Raw genomic sequence first — 7264 nt, forward strand, 5'->3', positions numbered from 1 at the left:
AGTTCATCACGGTGTTGAACCCCAACTATGTGGCTCCTTCTGCTACGCCCCTCCAACTCCAGTGACAGAGACCGCTGCGCCAAATCCTCTAATGCGTCCCAGTCGGATGCCTCTCTACCACCACCCGTTATACGAACGAGGATTTATCCTGATTGCATGTCGTTAGTACTATTTTAATGTCTTGTATTTCACAATCTATTTTGAATTTGTTAAGTTTTATGTGTTTGCTAATCTTAAATTTTTCATTGATAGGTTTGCATCAAACAACATTGCATGTACACAGGAGCTCTCTAATGTGATTAAGTCCATATACGACAACCCATGGCCGAGCTACACGAATATCCCTGCTGAGACCAGAGAGTGATGGTTTTAGAAGTGGGCGGTAAAAATCCAATGTTATTGAATTAACTGTATTTTAATTGTATTTTAATGTTGTTGAATTACTTTGTGCAGGAGAAATTTTATATGGAATAGGGAGCATGATCTCTTGATAAAGAAGATCTACGAATACCGATACCTAAACGACTTCAGCTAATGATGCAGGACGTTCGTGAGGGGTGCGACCACCTCATGATTTGGATCCGTCCAGATATTAAAAAGGCACTTGACAACTATTTTAGTATTGATGAGGGGTTCAGGCGTCGCCGTCTGATGGATAGAGCTAACAGGGCATTGTCGAGGTCGTCAAAGTATATCAATGGGTTGGCAATTTTCATGAAGACGAAGAGCAGGCTGGAATATAGTTTGCTCCTCTTTGTTAACTATTACTTGAATTAATTGTTACTTGATTTATTTTATTACTTGGTTTCAATATGTGTAGTCTAAGTCGTTGGAGCGTGAGGCGACATTAGCGGAGACCTTTAATTATACCCATACGTTGAAGGTCAACAAAGAGAGATTTGCTGATGAGTGGTCTCGGCTCATTATGTGAGTTTTCAATTAGTTCTAAGTTTGAAATGTATTTGTTTTAAAGTCAATTAACTGTCATCCTAATCATAACGTGTATTACACAAGAGGACTATACATAGAGATTGGAGGATGCGACACAGCAATCTCAGCCTAGTGGGGACGACCCCAGCTCCAAGGCCTCAGTCGTCAATCCTGATAGGGTTTAGCACGACTCCGCCCATGAGCCCTACAAGAATAGCGTCTACAGGTTGGGGTTGTTCTTCACTAACGGCCTCCGCACCTCTAAATTGGCGAATTTATCTGCCTCTGCCTTTGCCACCAACCTTGCCGATCTTGAGAAAGTCATCGATTTGAGGGAGCAGGTGCAGAAGCTCGCACAGGAGCTTCACGAACAAGCTTAGCAGTCTGATGTGAGGTACAACGAGCTTCTTGCATGCGTGGGAGCCACCGTTGCCTTCAGACTGTAGCTTAGGGAGGATCTGGAGCGGCTAGAGTGTTTGCGAGACTAGATGGCGGTGTATAACGAGAAGATGCATGCTGGAGACAGTGGTGCTGCTGGTGGGGCACCGACATCACCACCTTGTCCGCCGCCTCACCAGGGGGAAGACGACGATTACCGGGATCCGTAAGGTTTAGGGATTTTATTTATTTTAAGTCTGTCATTGTATTTTACTTCTTTGACATTTTATTATATTCAAACCCTTGATATTTAATAAAATCATTAGTTTATTTCTGGTATTTAGAATTTATGTACTAATTTTGTAAAAAAAAAAATTTGACTACTAATTGTGCACTAATTGTGAAATAAAAAATTGCTTACCGTTGGATTTACTGGCAGAAAAATCCGATGGTAAATGAGTGACACAAAACATAATATGGCGCCAAAAATTACCGTCGGTAACAAACCGCTTATTTCGTTGTATTTATTACAAACTTCAATGCAAAATTCACCGATAATTATTGTCAGACAAAATAATTTGCCAATAATTTTTTTCGACATCGTTTATATCGTCAGATGTATTCTGTCGATAAATCTGACAGGATTCAGCATTTTTTCTTTTTTAGTACACCATCTATAATGTCAACCAAGTTTCAGTCACAAACCTTAGATCCTTCAATTAAGGTATTGATGCGAGCATGATAGTTTCTTCACCATATCTTCAAAACTCATGGGTCATTAATACAAGTGCAACAATACATATCACAACAAATATTGCTATATTTCATACATATAAAACTATAATTATATTAGATGTAGACCAAAATCGATCATCAGTATATAATACATATTGAAATACAAAATACAAATTAAAAATAAATTAAATTACAAATATATTAATATACAAATATATAGTAATTAATTTTGGTGTGCATATAACCATTTTGATAAAACCAAATATCCTATTAGAATAAAGTTTCCTAATAATACATCATCAATACATCTATTTCAGGGCAAAATACTTGAATAAACCAAAGTGAAGCAAATATTATCAATATCACCCAAAGCAAAAAATGAGACGTGGATCACCCAAAGACCTTGTTTATATAAATCAAATTAGAGTAATTTGATTTGCAATTTATGCTAGTAAATCGAATTAAGCTAAGTAGAATTACTAGGCCATATATAAATTGAATTAGACAATTTCGATTTACACATGAATAAAGTAAATCGAAATAGGCTAGTCAGATTTATGCATGGGTTGTTTGATTCCAAGTAAATTGAATTAGGCTATTTCGATTTACCTTGTTGTAGATCAAAACACATAATTCAAATTAGGTAAAGCAGATTTACTATTGTTTCAGCAACATATTTAAATGGAGGCAGAGTAATTTGATTTAGAAGGGATAAAATGTGTATAAATAGCTGTGGAATATGAATTCTTCATCATAGTGAGCCTCACAGTGGCTAGTGAAAAGAGCTTTTTGGTTTTGGTACACTATAGAGGGTCGATTAAGAAAAAAACATGTTCCGAAATTAAGTTTACGGATAAGGATCCGCTTAGTGTTTTTGTTAGAGCTTCGACGAGTTTCACCGAGTTTAAGGATAATATAATCCGAAAACTAGATCTGCAAGGCATGAAACGAGTGGAGAAGTTATTCTACAGAATTTCGATCTCGGTTTTGCGGGATGATGTGAAGTATGATTCGTTCGTCATAAGCAGTGATGAAGATTTGGAAGTGTTGTTCCACTGTCGTCGGCAATTCCCGGAGGTGAGGACCCCTGAGCTGTTGGCCAAGCTTGTGGATGTGGTCTCTAGCTCAAGAGGTTCTAACCGGATTCCTCTGACTTCAGCCACGGCCGTCGGGTTGTGTTCGAGGCCTATTGGTGCCTCTTCATCTCTACCCGTGATTGAGCCTGATGCATGTTTGGTGGCCTCCCTGTCCTTCGCTGTTGACCTGGATCGTACTCGTGACACAGAACGAGTTGATACTGTGCCGGTAGTTGATGCTACGTTTGCAGTGGCCAGCATTGTTGATGTGGTCCCAGACCCCCAACAGGGTGGAGCCCTGGATGGTGTCGAAGATGTATTTCAGGATGAGGATAATGATGATGTGGAACTCGCCATGATTGCCGATGATAGCGATGATGAGGATGAGAAGAATACTCCAAATGAGGGAGGAGTAGCAGGCAGTTCAGGGACACTGCAGTACCCCTCACACTTTTCAGCTTTGGACTTAGATGCCATGAGACAGCAGGGGGATCCGACTGTGCCTGCCCAATTCGGGGCCAGAGACATATAGGATACCGGAGGACTAGCTGAGTTTCAAGTTGGTCAGCAGTTTCAGGATAAAGACGGGGCCCTGTTGAGTGTGAAGACGTAAGCATCCGACGTGAGGTTGAGTATAAAGTGATGGAATTGGATTACCGCAAGTACCATGGGAAGTGTAAGTATTTCGGCAAGGGGTGCACATGGTTGATTCGTATCAGTCTCTGACAACTCAGAGGTATTTGGGGGATGAAACGGTACAATGGACCGCACACCTGTCTGACCACTTCCATATCTAGTGATCACATGAGGCTCGATTACCATGTGATCTCGGCGTTCATACTCTCTATGATTAGGGTTGATGCTGCCGCGTCGATCAAGGTACTTCAGAATGCGACAGAGTCCCATTTTGGTTTCAGACAGACTTACAGGAGGGTTTGGATAGCTAAGCAGTAGGTCGTGGCTCAGATTTATGGCGACTGGGAGGAGTCATATAATGAATTGCCGTGATGGGTGCTAGGGGTGCAGATCACGATGCCGGGCAGTGTTGTAGTGTTAAGGACGAGTCCAGTGCGACTGGGTGGCCATGTAAGTGAGGAGCAAGCGTATTTCCACCGACTTTTTTAGAGTTTTCCACCGTGTATCGAGGTGTTCAGACATTGCAAGTCTCTGGTTAGCATAGATGGGACCCACCGATTCGGGCCGTCTTCCATTATGCTAGGCAGTGCCGCTTTCTCTGGATTTGGTGGGGTATGGGTTGGTAAAATGTAATTCGAATGAAGTATATTCGAATTATATAGAGTCAGGCTCCATGTAAATCGAAACAAGTGAATTAGATTTAGTATGAGTCGAGGGTGCTATATAAATCGAATTAGGTTGGTTAGATTTACTCTTGGTAAATCGAAACCACCTATTTTAAATTACTATGGGCACCAAACCATGGACTAATTCGAATTACCACGGGCTTCGAAATCGTGTGCTAAATCTACCTAATCTGATTCGGATTATATGTAATTAAAGCTTCCCTAATAAATCTATTCTATCTAATTCGATTTACATAAAAAAAAGCCTTTGAATGATCCACAAACCATTTCTTGCTTTGGGTGATATTAATAATTTTTGCATGCAATTGGGTGATCTCAATATTTTGCCCTCTATTTTTGGTATATAGTCATTTTTTCAAAAAAATCGTATCTCACAAATGTTTATTTATATGTATTGTTTAGTATATTTTTTTATATATAGAGTAAACTATATTTTTTATCTCTTAAGTTTTTGAAAAATTTTAAAAATGTTTTCAACTTTTAATTTATTTTAATTTTATCTTTAACGTTTTAAATATATTTTAATTATATCTTTAAGAGTTAACACTGTTAACAGAAATGTTAACTTGGCAATTATATACTAATGTGTCACTAACATGTGATAAACCTCTGTAACACGTCATTATATGATTGCCATGTCATATATTGTCTATTTTATGAGTATAATTGAAATGTATTGAAATATCATGGATAAAATTAAAACTAAATATTAAAAATATATAAAATTAAAATAAATTATAAAAGTTTGAGATAAAAATAAAATATATTATTCAATAATTTTATTTTATTATATTAATAATACACTTAAAATATATAATTTTTATTGAGACTTACTTTAATACAATAATATTTTTTATTAAAAATAAAATCTAATGTAAGTACTACATATTTTTCTTATAAAATTATATAAAAATATATCACATAGCTTTTATTATATAAAAGTCACTTGCATATTTTTAAAAATATTTTATATAATTTAATAATAAAAATATATAATACTTAATTATTTGCCATAATCTCATGTTTGTTAGTAAATTATTAACGGCATTATTAAATACATTTTTAAATATATTATTTTAAGTTATTTTTATATAATAAAACTGATATATTTTTAACATATCTTTTTATAATTTTATAAGAATATAGTACTTATAATTTTTCTTTTAAATAAAAAATATTATTATATTAATAAATTAAGTCTCAATAAAAATATATATTTTACAAGTATTATCAATATAATTTTTATTTACAAAAAATATTAAATAATATATTCTATTTTTATCTTCAACATTTATATTTTATTTTAATTTTATTCCTAATATTTAATTTCAATTTTATTTTTTGTGTTTCAATTATACTCCTGAATTGAACAATATCTGACGTGACAATGTTACGTTGATATGTCACTGACACATTAGTACACAATTGTCACGTTCATTTCAGTTGGTGTTAATTTTTAAAACATATTAATTAAGAGTAAAATGTAACAAATTAAATATGAAGGATATTTTTAAAATTATTTTAAAAAATTCAAAAACAATAAATATATTTTATCCCAATTTATATTTATAATTCAAACATATTTTATCTTTGTGGATAATTTTGATACGGAAAAGTATAGATAGACAATGAGAATATTAAACAATGTGAATAATGGATATGTCGGATGTTCAATTCAATAGGTATGTAGATGATTATGTTCATTACTTTTAATTGGATGGTTATTTCATTTGATTCGATTTACTCATGCACAGTTAAAAATAGTTGAATGTTCAATTCATTAGATGTGCTGATAGTTATCCTAATATTAAAATTTAAAAGATAATTCAGGAGTAGAATATTTTTTTATTTTATTAGATCAATTCTAAAAATCATTATTTACATTATTTACGAAAGTCATTCTTAACCTAATAAAACTGTTCTAATACATACTTAGCATAATTGATCTTTCCATCAGTATTTTATCACTATGCTAAGTCATAGCATTGATTTAGCTTAATTCACTAATTGTATTAGCTTTTAGGATTATTGTCCAAAAAATAATATTGATAAAAAAAAATGCAAAATGTTGATTTTCGATTAATACATGATTAAATTTGTTTGTGTAATTAAAAGTTTATTGTTTGATGTTTTGAACATGCTCTAAATTAAAGTATTATTAGTTGGGCAAACAATCATATAACATCTTAAATTTATCTGCTCATAAAATTAATATTGGGTTAAAAATTTAATAAATGAAACAAAAATAGCCCAGTCAAAATAAAAAAGAGATACGACATAACAAAAAAAAAAATAGTTGACGGATAAAATAAAGAAAATCAAACAAACAGTTTAAAGCAACATTTTTCTTAAGGCCAAGATAATTGTTGGTGGGCCCAATCTTAAATGAAGCCCACACAACTTAAAAAAATAAAAAATAAAATAAAAAAAATGGCTAAAGTCACGAGAGAGAGAGAACCAGAGCAAAGCTTTCTCATTTTGAAAAGAAAAGGAAAAAAAGGGAACAGTAAGGTTCATCGTCGAGGGAGAAAAAGAAAATTTGAAAAAAAATGGCAAGTTAATTTTTATCCGATTGAACCGGTAAATTTACTCTATTTTTTTATAAAATTTTAATATGTTATTCTTGGTATAAAGATGAACATTAAGATATAACTTACTAATTGTATTGTCTTATTTTTTGTCTAATTTGAGATATCCACTTTGTGGAGGGTTTATGTTGATTCCATCAATTTTGATGATGTATTTTGTTGATTGTTGAGATGTCCTAGTGCCACTAGGAAGACGGATTGTGTACCATTATTTTGATAGTGGAAGATTTTACAT

Source organism: Arachis hypogaea, chromosome 11 (assembly GCF_003086295.3).
Source record: "Arachis hypogaea cultivar Tifrunner chromosome 11, arahy.Tifrunner.gnm2.J5K5, whole genome shotgun sequence".
NCBI lineage: Eukaryota > Viridiplantae > Streptophyta > Magnoliopsida > Fabales > Fabaceae > Arachis > Arachis hypogaea.